Source organism: Triturus cristatus, chromosome 1_2, assembly GCF_964204655.1.
Source record: "Triturus cristatus chromosome 1_2, aTriCri1.1, whole genome shotgun sequence".
Taxonomy (NCBI): domain Eukaryota; kingdom Metazoa; phylum Chordata; class Amphibia; order Caudata; family Salamandridae; genus Triturus; species Triturus cristatus.
In genome coordinates, this window is record NC_140580.1 from 672,966,138 (window position 1) to 672,983,829 (window position 17,692).

The window sequence follows — 17,692 nt, forward strand, 5'->3', positions numbered from 1 at the left end:
TTTTTCCATAAGGTGCAACCGAGTAAAGGTACTCTGAATATTGAGACCCTCTTGCATATTGTGAGAAATGTAAATGAGCTAAGAGCATGAGCTAAGAGTATTCACTTTAGCAAAACTATGTGCGGATAGTATTCACAGCTCTTTTTAAGCAACCAACTATCAAGAGTATATGACGCCTCTGTGCTATGCTGTTAGAGTTTAAAAACAGTTACTTGCGGTTGAAAGGGCTCAGGTCCATGCCTGCACAATCAAGATTATCCAAAACATGTTTATAGTCTTGGAAAATCTAAATTTTCATTTTGTGTTTTATTCTGAAGGTCAAAAGACCCACAGCTATTCACAGATCTGAGTCCTGGTTTTAGTCAAGGCAACCTTTCCTTTTCCCCACTGTTTCTTTGCAAAGAAATGTTGATTTTCGATCCTTTCCAAATTATTTGATTATGTTTCCTTATGAACTTCAGATGTGTTGACATCTCAGGGTCCACAAATAATCAGTCTTGGACATTTTGAATCAGTTAATTCATGTATCAGTACTCCGTGGGCTTGCACAACAATTGTACTTCTGAACATAGACATCAACAATATAGGCCGATCAGTTTGATCGACAACACGCAAACATGTTTCACCACACAAGTTTTAAATAAATTGATTGGCTAGGTGAACTCTAACAAGATCATGTCTCCTCTCCAAGCTGGCTTTAGGCTAAAGGTCGGTACAATTACAATTACTGGAAAACTGGTTTATTACAGCATCAACAGTTTTACGTGGCATTTCTAGACCTAAGAGCTACATATGATCTGATTCCACACCCTAAACTATGGCATGTTTTATTAAACATGGGAGTTTCAGGTATTCTCGTACAGCTTTTAATCAAACTGCACGATAAAACATTTGCTCAGGAGAACGCTGGGGCCCAAATGGAGAGTTGACTGAATGCATTCCAAATGAATGTGGGATGCGCCATGGTTATGTTCTCGCACCAACATTGTTTTCATTATACATGAATGAGATAGTTGAATTTTTAGAACAGTGCAGAAATTACTCTCTTGCTTTGAATAATAGGAAGATACCTATTTTACTTTTTGCCGATGATTCCCTTTTTATTTTTGAGATGCCCATGGGCCTACAAGTTTTAGTCAACAGGTTCCTGGATTTTTGCAGGTCAAGGGGCTTGGAATTAAATATAAATAAGACCAAATTCTGTTTTTACACCTCCCATCTATCTACAACCTACACCCCCTCCTATGCCTCACATCCCTGCCTCCCCTCTTTGTAATTCCATCCTCTTCCCTCCCTCTGACCTTACAGTCCTTCCTCCTCCTATGCTTCACAACCCTGTTTCCCCTCTTGATAATTCTGCCCTCTTCCCTTCCTTTGACCTCACAGTCCCTCACTCCTCCCACAACTACCATTTAGCCCAACCTCCCCAACTCTGCCTGGTGCCTGTTCCCCTACATTCACCTTTCATAGCCCATGGTACCTGGCCTTCACCCTCTCTCTTCTCCCCATTCCTCTGGCCTTCCATTGACCTCCCTCCCTCCCCTCCCTGTACAGCCCCCTCTCCTCTCATCTTACCTTATCCCTGGCCTTGCCTTCACCCCCCTCCTCTCCCCCTCCACCTCTCGCCCTCCCTTTCTACTTCTCAATTTTCTCCTCCTACTTATGATCTCTATTCTTCACCTCTGCTCAACACCAGTAAAAATATCACTGTAACTCCATCCACTCCTTTCTACCACCATCTCTCCCCACCTTCGACCCTTGCACCCCAACACTCTCCCCAGTCCCCCTCATCCCCCTGTCCTCCTTCGCCTACTTCACTCCCTCCCCTACCTTTGACCCTCGCACCCCAACACTCTCCCTGGTCCCCCATATCCCCCTGTCCTCCTTCGCCTACTTCACTCCCTCCCTCAACCATTGAGCCACCCAATATTCCGTGCTCAGCCCACCTATCCCTGGAAACTAAACTTGATTCTCTCATCTCTTCCATTTCCAAGCTTGAAGCGTCCATCTCACTGTTAAGTGCTAAGATATCACCCTCCCCTAATAACCTCCCGAGGAGTTCCCTGCTCCCGCGCCCCAATAAAGCCAATCACAGTCTGTCCTCCACAGACATCACCAACTTACTGGCTAGCTACAAGACTACCAACGTCAATCCCCCTCCACTCTCCTCTCCTAACAATTCTACTCAATTCACCATTCACCATTCAGACCATCTCTTCCGTGAAAACTTACCAGCCTCTCCCTCAAGGGGCACCCTCCTTCAAGAATCTAATCCTATCCCCCTTATCAGCCCAAACACTCCCATCATCAAAACAGTTGTGTCAGAGCTACATTGTATGCTCCACAACTGCAGATCTGCAACCAAACACAAACTGGAAATCTCTGACACTATCACCCACCACAATCTTGACATGCTCTTTCTCACTGAGACCTGGTTTAATGACTCATCTCACACTTTGTTTGATCTTCTGATACCTACCAACTACTCTATCCCCAGAAACGACAGAAAAGACAAGATCGGGGGAGGTGTTGCGATTATCTTCAGAAACTCCCTTCAAATTAAAGCCTTTCCCACCATATTCTTCCTCACATTTGAATGCCTATCCCTAGAACTTCAAGTTCATCACGGCTCATCCTTCAGGTTCCATGCCATCTATCACCCGCCCGGTAACTGCTCTTCCTTCATGGAGGACTTCATTAGTGACCAATATTCACAAAGCGACAGGCAGATCTTCCTAGGTGACTTCAATCTCCACTGGGGCTCTGTGGAAGACTCGGCTGCCAACAAGCTTGCAACCTTTCTCTTAGCTAACGATCTTGTCCAACACTGCTCGGAAACTACACAGGCCAAGGGCTCAATTCTGGACCTTGTTATTTCTAAACCAGACTAGCTTACCATTGCTCCCCCTATCCTTGTAGACTGGTCAGACCATTTCCTCATTCCCTTCCATTTTCACGTCTTGCACATTATAACTCTCGGCCAACCTAAAAGGGCTTCTACCTGGTTCCACAACACTAAAAACATTGATCTTGAGACTCTGTGTGCTTCTGCTGTGCGTTCACTTCCTAGTCTAGACCCTAACGTGGATGTCAACGATCTCACTCCCCATTGCCTCTCAATCCTTGCAGTCAAAATCGACAATGGCGCTCCACTCCAAAGCAAAAGGAAAAGACCCACCCCCTCAGCACCTTGGTTCAATAAAGCTCTCTATGACAAAAGGAAAAACCTTAGAATCTTGGAGAAACATTGGAGACAATCTCCATCCACCTCCAATCTCTCTCTTTTACGCTCAGCGAGATCCAATTACCACAAGCACATCTTCCATGAAAAAGCATCACATTTCAGATCCCTCCTTGACTCAGCTAAAAACAGACCCAAAAAACTTTTCGACCTCATCAAAAACCCAAACTGTTCTCCCCAAACCATCAAACCTGAGGATGCTTCAATGAAAGCAACTGAATTTGCTATATTCTTTGATGAAAAGGTCAAATCACTGGTGGATCAGATCACCCACCCCACCCCCATTGAGGAGCGAAAATCCTTAGTCACTTGGCAGAAGTTTGCTGCCATCTCGGAAGATGACCTCCTCAAATGCATCCTCGAAACCAAACCCTCCAACCATTCTTCTGATCCCATACCTAGTGTCATCGCCATTGATTTCTAAACCAATACTCTCTCTTATTGAACCAGGCTAGTTAATCTCTTCCTCAGTCAAGGATCCCACACACCTGTCCTCAAAATAGGACAGGTTACCCCCAATCTAAAAACAAACCTCTGCAGATGCGAACAACCTCAATAACTTCCGCTGTTGCAGCACGGAATGCAAAATCCCTCTCTTCGTCACAGATCATAGATCACACACAATACTACATTCGCTGGTGGGGCCCATAACACCAACATATACTCATCTAATAACCTGTTTCAAAGAGGTGATTGCTCCACTCGCTGTAATGGAAGAGAGTACTCACATAAACCTATTCAGAAAGATCTAAACTTTACTTTTAGTACTCCTCCCATGTATAGGCCATGGATCTGCTTCAACAGAGAATGGGCGTGGAAGGCACAGTGCTTAAATGGTTTGCCTCATTCCTCTCGGACAGATCCCAAATGATCAAGATTGCGAACAGTCTCTCGTCACCACTGGTGATTGGTCAAGGCATCCCTCAAGGTTCCAACCTTGCACCCACTCTGTTTAATCTCTATCTGGAACCATTAGGGAACCTCCTAAGCAAATCTGGAATTCTCTACCATCTCTATGCAGATGACACCCAAATCTACCTCAAGGTGTCGTCCTCTCAAGATCTCTCACTACTCAACTCTACTCTCAACTCTATTCACAACTGGATGTTAGTTCACCAACTCATTCTCAATCCCTCCAAAACTGAATTCCTCCTCCTATCTACCTCTCTCTCCCGCCTCCTGTTCAATCCTGAATGGATAAGCTGAATTTACTCAACAGTTAACCCATCATTGTCGACTGCGCTAAATCCCTAGGTGTCATACTTGACAAAAGACTCAACCTAATCTCACACATCAACTCCATTGCCAAGAACGCACGTTATCAGCTGCGTCTTCTGTGGGGGATTCGTCAGTTCTTCCCGGAGAAAGACCTAAAAACCTTGGTCCAATCACTAGTTCTCTCTAGACTGGATTATTGTAATTCTCTTCTGACTGGCCTTCCCAAATCTCACCTCTCCCCCCTTAAATCCATCCTCCATTCAGCAGCTCGCTTCATTTCAGGATCCAAACGAAGTGACCACATCACTCCTATCCTGTCTTCTCTCCGATGGCTTCCCATCGAGGCTAGAGCTATTTACAAAACGGCTTGCATCACCCACAAAGCTTTGCACTCTTCCTCCCCTTGCTATCTGGCGAATAAACTGAAATTGTCCGGAGGCTTGAGACCTTCTCGGAATGCGGAAAAGTTCTTGCTTGAGCCCCCCTCCTTCAAAAGGGAAAAATTGTTGGCTCAATCGTTCTCAGGTAATGCAGTGAGAATCTGGAACTTCCTTCCTCCTTTGCTCAGTGCCACCACTTCCATCCGGATCTTCAAAGCGGACCTCAAATCTCTTCTATTCCAAAGACACTTTCAGAACTAATCCCTTCATTCTCACACCCCGCCAGGAAGTTTGTTAGTCATTGTAAATTTGTTATATTTATTTATTTTTTGTACATTCCTTGCTTGCTGTGGTTGAGATTGTGTTCATCTTGCCTGCTGTGTTTGATTCTGTGTCCTGCTATTTTTGTACATTCTATTTTGTAACATTTCTCTCATGTAACGTAACTGGTTCTATTGTACAGCGCTCTGACACCTTCGGATAAAGTCCGCGCTTTATAAAAATGCATAAATAAATAAATAAATTCATGTTGGCAGTGAAGTAGTAGAAAGGGTAGATAGATGAGATATGATTACTTAGGGGTGAGGATTATGGAGATTTTCAAGTGGCAGATCCAACAAGCGTAACCTTGTAATAGAGCATGGATCAAACACTATTATCCGACTGTACAAGCAATCACTTTCACACGTAGTATCGCCTGCCTTGGAGATTAACGGAGCTAAGGCCCAAAGCGCGGTGCTTTATGGTGCCGAAATCTGTGGTTATGTTGATGTCCAATCCTTAGTAATTGCCGAAAATAATTTCGTAAGGAAATTGGTATGTCTTCCACCAAGCTCACCCCTTATTCCATTGTACTTCGAGTTAGGGTTAAAAAGATTAGCAGACGTGGCCATATCAAACTTACTTGTCTATTGAGTCTGTCTCTGGACCACACCCGAGTTAGGAGACTTTAAGGATTCACATGTCGAACGACTAAAAATTCCTGGGGCCAGGATGCTTCCATGGGTTAAATCTGTACCTACTTAGTTGGGGGGGGTTACATAGATACTGGGTTGATCCCACTGTAATCCGCAAAGCGGATTTGAGTGCACTGAAGTCTTGCTATTGGGGTTATGTTAATGAAGAGTAATTAATTAAAAAATTGCTCAAACGGCACTCTAACCAATGTGTTCCTAGATCATCAGTTTACACTGTCTTTGGAGCAGTATCTAGACCTTATACACTCTCTCCTCAGCCAAGTGCCCATATGTATGCTTCCGTTTTGGGACTCTCCTATTAAGACCTTGTACTTATAAATGGTGTCAGGAACATGTGTCCAGTTGTTACCCCATGTACAGCCAGGGTGAAGAAAACGAATCCCATCTATTGTTTTTTTGTCTCGTTGTAAATGTCACGACATGGGAATACCCATATACCAGGTATCTCTCAGGATTTTAAAAACCGATACCACTCCTAAAATTGTATTTGCTGTATGCAAATTTTTATTGGCAACCTGGCATAAGAGAAAAACTAAAGCTGTTGTTTAATGATTTTATCCATCTTCTCAGTCAAACAGTACATTTAAAAAATGTTTTAATATACAATAATGTATTTGTTGTTGTTCTATTTAAAAAGCAACAATCCACTTTTACTTTTAATGAGATTGCCATTGTACTCTTTTGCTATGTGTTTAGGGATACAGATTACATTGATATCGCTCATCGCTAGGATTATGTAGTTGTTTCGTTATTGTTTAGGTACTTCTTACAATTTTCTGTAAGCACAGGTCAATTTATTCACCAGCACATGTTACTGACATTGAGGGGTGAAATGTACTAGGTGATTAATCAATTCGCACTGTATGTATTGAATTTTTATGGACTATTTTTAATACTGCATTTTAAATTCATATTGTTATTGTGAAGGTTCACTTTGATGGTTTCTAACAACCAAATAAAGTTATACTACTACTAGACATCAACAATATTATTGCATATTCATATTGGAGACCGAACATCGAGGGAAAAAATATCAAAAGTTAAATGCAGAAGTGTAGATTTACTATTCCTAACTCTACATCTATATAACACAGCTACAAAACTTGAAGATATATGTACAATGTAGGTACATTTATGTGGAGCTAGGTATAGAAAATCTAGACTTACCTGTTGATATTTTATTTTTAAAATTCTCTCCTAGATATTCTGTCCCTGAGATATTGTTGATTCCATGTTCAAGGGGAACACCCTCTAAACTTCAAATGCATGTTTGAAGATGGGTCCCAGGACTATAGGGAACCATTTTTCTATTAAACTTGTACATGAGTTTGCATACTTTAATTTCCTTTCAAGATTCCCAAACATCCACATGTTCCTGTGGCACTTGTGATCTTCGGATTCTAACGTAGTTTTCTGGCATCTAGTTTGTTCATGGTCATTTCCTTCTTGATAGTTGTCCCATTGTTTTCAAGGTTGCTAATCCTCTTTAATTTTTCAGTAATTCTGTTTTTGGTCTGTTTAATATTGGCGCCAAGGGGGGGCGTGGCTTCGGAGCCTTAGAAGATGGCCGCTATTTCCGGGAGCTCCGGCGAGCCGTGAGGGAGCACAACCTCTGCAGGCAGCATTTCTTCATCGAAATCGCCGAAATTGTTCGTTTCGACTATCGGAACTGCCACTCTCCAGAATGATGCCTTTATTTTTTCATAGGGTGAGGCTAGAAAGTCTATTTTAATGTTTTTTCTGTTACCTCCCCGTCAAGGCCGCCATTTTGTTTTTTCAACGATCCTTTGCTCCCCGCCTGCGGCTGTATGACGGTGCTGATCAACATTTGGCTGCCTTCTTTGTTAGTATCACGTTTCTTTCGTCCTTTTTAAGCAGCACCTATATTACTTGATCTCTGGTGTGCCTGCAGTTACTGCTCAACATTATTTCTTCATTTTTGCTGGGCTACTATCTTTCAATTTTGACTCTGCTTTCTTTTGAAGGATTCTCAGTATCTTTTCTCACAACATCATGCCTCGCGGCAATTGTAACGCCGCCCGTTCCTCCACCGACGGCAATTTAGAGGTCTTTAATCCTTTTGATGTTTTACAAGAGCATACTGACGATAATACCAAAGACTATGTTGGCACCAAATCTATTACTCCGCCTACTCCTCGTTTAAGCGCTAAACAAAATACCAAGATACCTGCTGCGTCACCGTCTACTTCTGGCAAAAGGGTGAAGGCTAACCCGCCTTCTCCCACTAGTTCATCGTCCCCGATTTCTATGGAACTCCTTCTTGATGAAATTTGTGCCCTCAAACCACATATGGAGGAAACTAACGCCAGACTTCAGAACCTGGAAGCTAACTGGTCTCTCACTGAAAAGAGAGTTGGAGACCTGGAATTACGTCTGGACTCTGTCCAAAACCTCACAACTCAAGTTCCTCTTATATCTCAGGAGGTGTCTCAACTTAAACAACAGGTTGAAATGTTAGAAAATCGTAATAGGCGCAATAATCTGCGCATTTACGGATTGGTTGAGGGTCTTGAAGGTGCTAACCCAATTTCTTTTTTCAAATCCTTTTTGCCAACTCTTTTGGGTCTTCCAGAAAACCCTTCATTAAATATTCAAAGGGCGCATCATTTAGGTCCCTTAGCTCGCTCTCCTTCATCATCGTCTACTAAACCGAGAGGAGTCATCTTATACTTTCTGGAGTATACGGATCTGCTCAGAGTCCTGCAGGCTGCCAAGCAACGAGGGGAAATTACTTGGAATGGTTCTGCTCTTTTCTTTGCCCAAGATTATGCTAAACTAACTGCTGACCGTCGGAAAAAATTCCTAGACATGAGACCTGCGCTACGCAGCATAAACGCACGCTATGGTTTATTCCATCCATGCCTCCTTAAAGTAACTTATAACAACAAGACTACCAGTTATGAAGATCCTGCGCTGCTCCAACAATTCCTGAACAGCTGCAGAACGGAATCCATGGAAGTGCCTCAGCCATGATGTTGGATTTATTCATTTTAGCGGTGTCTGTTTGTCTCACCATTAATGATATTTAGGTCTCCTCTCTTGTGTTTTGTATCGTTATGTTGCGCTAATTTGTTTCCCTTTTCTTTTCCCTCTCAGGTAGCGATTTTGTGGTTCCTCATCGTTCCTTGTTCTCCTCAGCTTGCCTAGCGGATGTCCCTTCCTTACCGTCGTCCTGGAGTCTCCCGTCTTAGTGTCCCATCTTCCTCATGTGGCTTCACCAAACCCGCTCTTCATTATTTTTGGTGGTATGTCTATTTGTTCTTCTATTTTTTCATTACTCTTGTCTGTCGTTTTGTACTTTTGTTTTTTGTAATAATTGTTTTTTCTCCTCTTTTTCCTTTATCTTTTATTCTCTTTGCTTTTCTCTCTGGTCATATCTCTCCTCCGGTTGTTTTTCCTCTTGTTTATATTTGATCTTCAATTTTTTCGTTTCATACCTTTCTGCTTTTAATCTTTCTTCTCCAAGTCTTTCTCTTATTTCATATTTTTTCTCCTTATTCTTTAGCTACTCCTCTAGACGCAATGCCATTTTTTCTCCAGTTTTTACAAGATGCTTTGTATTTTATCACTTTTGTATATATCTGACTTTCACACAACTTTTTTGGTATAAATTGTACTTTTAAATGTCGATAAATATACTTACATGGAATGTTAAAGGATTGGGTTCTCCCATTAAACGGCAACGTGTTTTATCCCATTTAGCAAGTTTAAGAGGGGATATTGTGTTATTACAGGAAATTCATATAAAAGAGGTTGAAATTGCCAAACTACGTCGTAATTGGGTAGGTCATGTTTTTGCATCTCCTGGTTCAGGGAAACGTAATAGTGTTGCTGTTCTTTGTCATAATAAGCGCTTAAATATCAAAGTTATACACCAAGCCAATGACTCTGATGGTAGATGGGTGAATGTATCTTTGTTAATTGATAACATCCCTATAACTATTTTTAATGTGTATGCTCCTACCACACAGGACAAGTTATTTTGGCCACAGATTCTCACCTCATTGATGCAGTCTTCTGATGACTACCTCATTTTGGGGGGGGATTGTAACACAATTGTGGACCCTCTTATTGATCGACGCGCCAACTGCCATTTCTCACCCTCTCTGATGCACACTCAATTTACTTCCACTATTTCCCAACTGTCTCTTGTTGATTCCTGGAGACTCTGCCATCCTACACTTAGGGAATACACATATTACTCACCAGCCCATTCTTCCCAATCCCGGATCGACTACATCTTTATCTCTAAAGCCTTGACTCAACATATTACTCATTCTGAAATAGGTTCTATTTTAATCTCTGATCACGCTCCAGTTTCCTTGCACCTAGATTTACTCCCGCCCGCAAAAGGTACTAGGAGATGGCGGTTTAATAACTCTCTTTTATTAGATCCTAAATTTACCCCAGCTTTTCTTGAGTTCTCATCCCTATTTTTTACGGAAAATTAATCTCCTATGATCTCTCCTCAAGTATTATGGGACACTTTTAAAGCTGCTTCTAGGGATTTCATTATTTCTTTTGTCTCTCGTAAAAGGCGTGTCGCTTCCCAATCTTTACAATTGATTAACTTACAAATCAAACAATTGGAGCATTCCTATTACTTGACTAAATCCCCCTCTGACTTGGATAAGCTTCTCAAGGCTAAATTCTTGTTTAATAAAATCTCCACGGAATCTGCAAATTTATGTTTACTTAAATCTAGTGCCAAATATTATACTGCTCAGAATAAGGCTGGTAATCTTCTTGCCAAATATCTTAAAGTTAAAAGAGAGCGCACAAGAATTGAATCTATTATTTCCTCATCTAACGTCACACTCCATAAAGATGAGGATATTCTGATGGAATTCACTAATTTTTATCAAAAGCTTTATACTCCGGAATCCCCTCCCTTGTCAACTGATATTGACCAATATTTATCCTCGATTCCCTCCCCTTCCTTTCCAGAAATTGACTTTGCCCCCTTGGAAGCTGATATAAGCCCTAAAGACATTCAGGATTCCATTCAAGTGCTTAAAAAAGGCAAAGCTCCTGGGCCAGATGGTTTTACGATCGAATTCTATTTACATTTTTCCAAGTTGCTTGTTCCTAAGCTTCATCAACTGTTTTCATTCTTTATATCTTCCAAAAAATCTGAGGGCTCCTTTCAGGAAGGCTTAATTTGCCTCCTTCCTAAAGAGAATAAGGACCATACCTTATGTAAACATTATAGACCCATTTCTCTAATTAACCTGGATTACAAAATCTTTGCAAAAATTCTAGCGCTTCGTCTCGATAAAATTTTACCTCACTTGATTGGTAAGGAACAATGTGGTTTCGTTAAGGGCCGTCACCTCTCTGATAATACTCGACTCTTTTTTAACGTATTAAGTAAGTCTCATTCCTATCCACACTCTTTAGCTGCTATTGCATTAGACGCCGAAAAAGCTTTTGATAGGGTTAATTGGCAATTTATGTTCGCAGTTCTTGTTTGGTTTGGTTTTGGTCCAAGATTTCTTGCATACATCTCTTTATTATACTCCTTTCCTAGGTCTTTTATATTAGCTAATGGCCTTGTCTCTTCTTCGTTTCCCCTCTTTAGAGGTGTCCGACAAGGTTGTCCCCTTTCTCCTCTTCTTTTTATTTTAACATTAGAACCTTTTTTGACAAAAATCCGAGAAAATAATGGTATCACCGGTTTTCCATATGGGGATAAGTATTTGAAACTTTCGGCCTATGCGGACGACATACTTTTATTCATTTCTAATCCCAAATCCTCTAGCCCATCCTTTTTATCTGAAGTTTCTGGGTTTGCGAAGGTATCGGGTTATAAATTAAATGTAGACAAATGTGAAATCCTTCCTCTTAATAAATTTTGTTTCCACGTAGATTTTTTAGCCTCATCCTTTCACTGGAGCCCGACTCAGATTAAGTACTTAGGTTTGTGGTTTAAACCCTCTATTAAGGACACTGTCACGCTCAACCTTAAAAACCTACTAGCAACTTTAAAGGATTCTACAGCTCGGTGGCATCCCCTGTTTTTATCCTGATGGGGTAGATTAGATTCTATTAAAATGATGTTAGTTCCGATAATTCTGTTCTATCTTTCTAATCTTCCAATTAATATACCTAAATCCTGCTATAAAAATATTTACTCCATCTTGTCAAAATTCCTATGGCATCATAAGAAACCTAGGATGTCTTTTGCCAGTCTTAAATGTCCTAAGCAATTGGGTGGAGTTAATTTCCCGGATTTTGCTACTTATCATACTTCATTTTTTCTTCAGCACTCTGTTTCCCTTTTATCTGATCATACGTCTGATATCCTTTCTCAACCTCTGTGGGTAGACATTGAGTCCTCTTTCTTTCATCCTTTCACTTTTGAAGAATTTGTGTCATTGTCCCGCATTCCCAAGAGCTTTTCCCTTCCCATTCTTAAAAATTCGCGGAAAATATTTTCTCCTCTTTTTCTGGACGGCTCCGATGATCGCTCCCGTTTCTTGCATTCCTCATTATGGTATAATCCCCTTATTAAACTAAAAAATAGGATGCTTTTTTGGAAGGACTGGAGAGATCTTGGTCTTAACTGGACTCACCAGCTTTTTCATGAAGGTACCTGTGTTTCCTTCAATACTCTTCAATCCCGTTTTTCTCTACCAGTTTCCTTTGAACTTAAATATAATCTACTACGTGCGGCTGCACAGAATAGCTATGATTCCCTCTCTCCCTCTACCACTCACATCTACCCTTCTCCTCTTCCTCTCCCTTACTTACTTGCTTCTTCTTCTGCTTCCCAAATCTACAAAAAGTTGAGAGAGTTTCCTACTACTCAGGATAAATCTAAAGTAGAATTCGATTGGGATTCAGATTTAGAGGACTCTTTTTCTGCTTCCGTATGGCAGAAAATTTGGGTCAAAATAAGGAAGTCGTCTAGAGCAGCTAACACAACTCAAACGTTATTTTTCATCTACAATAGACTTTTAATCACTCCTGCTAAATTGAATATGATTGATCCCTCTGTGCCATCTACCTGTTGGACTTGTTCAGCCTCACTGGCAGACCTTAAGCATATGTTATTTACCTGCCCAGTGATTTACAAATTTTGGAATGACGTGTGGCGGCAGATCAACAAAATCTTTTCAACACATTTCCCCTTTACTCTTTCACATATTTTCTTAGGCAGTCTCTCCGACATATGGTCCTCTTCCACTGCAAATACTTCCATTATTGATCTACTTATAGCTGTGGCGTTTCAACAAATCACTAAGTCTTGGAAGGATGCTTCAAATGTTTCTTTTCAAGCCTGGTGGTATGGGGTTTGTTATCACCATAGATTAGATAGGGCCTATGTTTATCCCATTGCACTTGCTATTAAACGTGATATATTATGGGTACCAATCACGAACTTTTTAAATGAAGTTGCACGTTCCATACCCTTACACAATCCTCGTACAGAAGAAGTTCCCAATCCTCCCTGAACATGTTTCTGTTGATTTTATGCATTTATACATATAAAATGTTTTGTATTTCTAAGTATTTTATACATTGTTATTGGAGAAGTCTTTATATACCCAATGTATCTGTATACTTTCTCTGCATACGTTTTATACAGTAATAATTATGCTCTTTGCGTATATATTTTGCTCTATTCACTGACAATCCCCTTTTCCTTTTTATTCCCTTCCCTTATTTCCTCCCCTTCCGTACGACAATACTCCATTTTAGTTGATTTTATCCATGCTGTTTTATTATAATTCTGTTGTGCTTAAATTTCAATAAACTTCTCTTTTGAAACTTAAAAAAAATATTGGCGCCAATACCTGAGATTGTGGTCATTAGCATGTCAGTGTTCACCTTCATGCTTTGATTTAGATCATATAAGTCTGATCATTTTTTCAATATCGTTTTTAAAGTATTGTTGATATGCACTTTATTCTTTATTGGTGAGTCAGGGCGGGGGGCTTCTGCTTTAGTTTGTATACAAAGCCATATTCCTGTGTGAGCAAGCCATTCCCCAGTGCAGTTTTCAATTTGCAAAAACTTGACCACAGTTTGATTGTTCTGTACTAATCTCTCAACAACTTTAGATTGAACTACATCCACTTCCTGAAGAGTTTCATGAAGATCCCTCAAGTTAGGCAAATGCCAAAGGAGATACGAAGAGTGATTTTCCCTATGTTAATTCTCAATGGGAGCAACGTTCGAAATTGAAACTCCTGAATGACTTTGCACCAAACTTGAATGATGTGCAGCGGAATAGCACTACTTACTATACTTAACATTTTTGTGAAAGTTCAACTAGTGGTTTTTGATGAAATCCTTCAAATATATTGGGTTTGGCCACCATGAAATCCAGATTTTGAGTCCAAATCTTTATTTTGGTATGAAAGAAAAGGGTTTTTTCTTTGAGTTTAGTGGGTTTGGGTGGTCCCTGAAGGGCAGAAAGGAAACATTGGGCCTGTTTACAAGCCTTCACTGCCACCGAAACAACACTTTTTTTGATGCTCTGATGGTGCAGCGTCATTTTCCATACTTTCAAGATGGCGCTAAGCCACTTTCCAGGTTTAACGCCACCTTGTAAATATGCTCCTTTCTGCAGTCCTCTGTAGCAAAGGAGCGTGCAATGGGTGTTGGTGTGGGCGTTCCACCGCAACACCCATTGCTTTTTGACGCTGCTGAACATTTGCAAGGCTGAGGCAGTGCCAAAAACTGTCATTGACTACCAGGCGTTAGGATGGTGATACAAGGAGATATTATTACTTTCTCCTAGTTTTTTGCTCTTTCCATGTGTAGTGCACTTTGCAGAGCACATAGAAGGTGCAAATCTCCATTATTGATTGTTTATGTGCAGGAAGCTGTCCCTTCCTGCGCGTAAACAATTGTCCCTGAGGTGAAGGAACCCTTGCAACATGGCAGAAGCGTGCCTGCACTGGCGCTAGGCAGTTTTTTTGCACCAGCTCTAGGGGAAACACAGGGGTGCGCTGTATGCTTGTGAATACGGTGCATACCTGCATTTTGAAAATGTCAAAGCACGGCGCTGCCTCATTTGGTGCTGCTTTACAATTCCGACAATTTATTGTATATATGTCCCTTAATCTTTTGGCAAACTTACATGGGTAAAACATTATCGTATTTTTCAAAATCCTGATTTTGCACAGATGTCACACCAATGGCAGACACTGGCAGATGCAGTAGCAAAAAACCCCAAAAAACTTCAGGAGGCATTTGGTGGCTGCTCTAGATCCAAAACTGTTCTGCAAGCTCCTAGGGAGATATCTGGTGCCCAATGCAGCGAGTCTGGCCCTGGGACGTAGTGAAAAGACAATCAGGGACAGCTGGCATACCCAACGCTGAGCACACGTGTCCCCGAACATGTACCTTCAAAGCCACCTACAAGCATAGAACAACCATGTGCTGCTGATTTGAGAAAATCAGGAGCCACAGTTAACTGCTGTACTCAGACTCCAATGCAGTTGGCCAGTGATCAAGAGTGGTGAGGTTTGTGGCCTTCTGATTTTGGAAGTCAGTGACAAAAAAGTCTCAAGCAGCTGCTGATGGCCAAAGACAGTGGGCAGCTGGTCCAGAAATGTCTGCTCACAAACAAACTTTGCAGTGCCATGATTGCACACAGTTAGGGGTTTATTTGTCAGTGGCTTGCACCGCCGGAGTGCCACTTTTTTAATGCTCTGGCTGCGCATGCCTCTCAATCAGAGCTAAGAGGCGATGCAAAGCCACTCTGCAGTGCTTTGGATGGCCTCAGAGATATGGAGTAAGACAAAGCAGAGCAAGTCTGCACCAGGGAGGTGTTCCTTGGACATTGCAGCGGGTTGTTCCAGGCAGCACCCATGGATTTTGATGATGTCCCAGATGTACTTAATCCCATAAACCTGGAGCAGCGCCAAAACCTTATGCCTCTCCAGAGAAGGCGTAACAAGGATAATTTTTTTTCTTTCTGCTCGTGTTTTCCTCTTTCCATGTGTGCTGCATTCTGCAACACATATAGAAAGAAGTACGGGGCATATTAGCAAGACCGGCGGTTTAGCGGCAGGAAACTGCCGCTAAAACGGCGATAATGGGCTTGCTAATATGCATATTAGAATTCCAATAGAAGCCCAGGTTAGATCTCCTGCACATTTAACCTGGGCTTCTATTGGAATTCTATAACACATATTAGCTAGCCCATTATCATCATTTTAACGCAGTTTCCTGCCGCTAAAACGGCGATAATTTTATTGCAGGTCTTACTAATATGCCCCTAAATGCCTCTAAGGATTGTTTTAGGTGCAGGAAGGTGCCTGCGCTGGCACTAGGGAGCAAATTGTGAGCCAGCATAGGGGGAAAGGACAGGAATGCACCATATTTCATAAATACGGTGAATTCCTGCCCTTTCACATTGACCTAGGGCAGCAGAGCAAGAGGCCTTGTGGAATTGCCCTATGCCAAATCCCCGCAAATGAGCCCCTTAGTTTATAAGGGACAGGGGGTGTTTTAAGGAGTGGTCAAATGTCACATCATGAGGCCAGCTCTCGTATTCAGCCAAGGGCTGGGCACAATCGATTGTGCGTAGACAATTTGTTTGAGGTTTTTGTGGCTCAGATTTTGGGGGTCTTGGGAAAAATAGGCCATCAATGCTGACCCAAAGTTGAGCACAGCAGTACTCGAAATTATGTCTTTTTACCTGGTTTGGGGAAAACAGGGGCTAGGAGTGGGGTTTGATGACGGTGTGTCCAGTCCCCATTCTCTGCAACTTTAGACCTTGCACAGTGGGCTCTGTAAACTAGAGGTATGCAAATTAATGTAATTAAAACAAATACTACATTTTGGAAAAATTACCTGAGACTACACGAAAATTTCACGAAATGCTTTTAACAAGTCTGATAAGTATGGCACGCAGGTCTGGGGCTCTGGTAATCGAGGCCTAAACTCCACCTGCTCTTTTACCACAGGCAAAACACAATGCTAAAACGATGTCCCCTTCTTTCATGAGCTGCTCGTCAAATTATAAGCCATGTATGCACTTGCAATTCTGACCCTAATACCAATATAGCTCCTCTTGGCATTATATTACAGGTGAAGCACGCATAATCACGCACATTCACACACATTTCAGAAGGGTTTATTTGCTTTGATCTGAGCAGGCTTAGAAATCAGCAGGGCTTCTTACGACTTCCTCGGATTCCTCCAAGGACACATTGAGCCTTTCATTGATTAACTATTTGATACAAAACATGCAATCGCAACATCTTCGGAATCCAGGTCTCTTCACTTAGATAAACACAGCATAAGGTGGACGGCATTGATAGCCTTGGAAAGATCAATACAAAGCAATAAGCGCTACAGCGGTCGGTCTTTCATCTGCTGCCTCAAACGCGGCAGCGCGAGGCTGTGGGGTTCTCATCCGCGAGCGTTGCTGTTTACAACTCATCTAAAACAGGCACACTGTTGTATTCCTGAATATTATGTTAAGTACTAAGGGACATATTATCAAGAAACGGCGTTAAAATTATCGCCGCTTTAGTGGCAGAAAACCGCCGCTAAAGCGGAGAAAATGGGCTTGATAATATGCCCTTGAGAATTCCCAATAGAAGCCCATGTTCCGGTGTCAACATGGGCTTCTATGGGAATTCTCTGCGGCATATCATCAAGCCCATTATCGCCACTTTAGTGGCAGTTTTCTGCCGCTAAAGTGGCAATAATTTTAACGCTGTGCTTGATAATATGCCCCTTAATCATCTCTGGTCGTTTGACAAGAAATACATGTGTAGCTTGAATGGAAAAAGAATGGAGCTAAATCCGTTATGTCTCTTCTTCGCACTAAGTCGTGCAGGGTGTTTGATTGTGAACTTTTTTTTGACGGAGTTTTATATAGTGCGAAC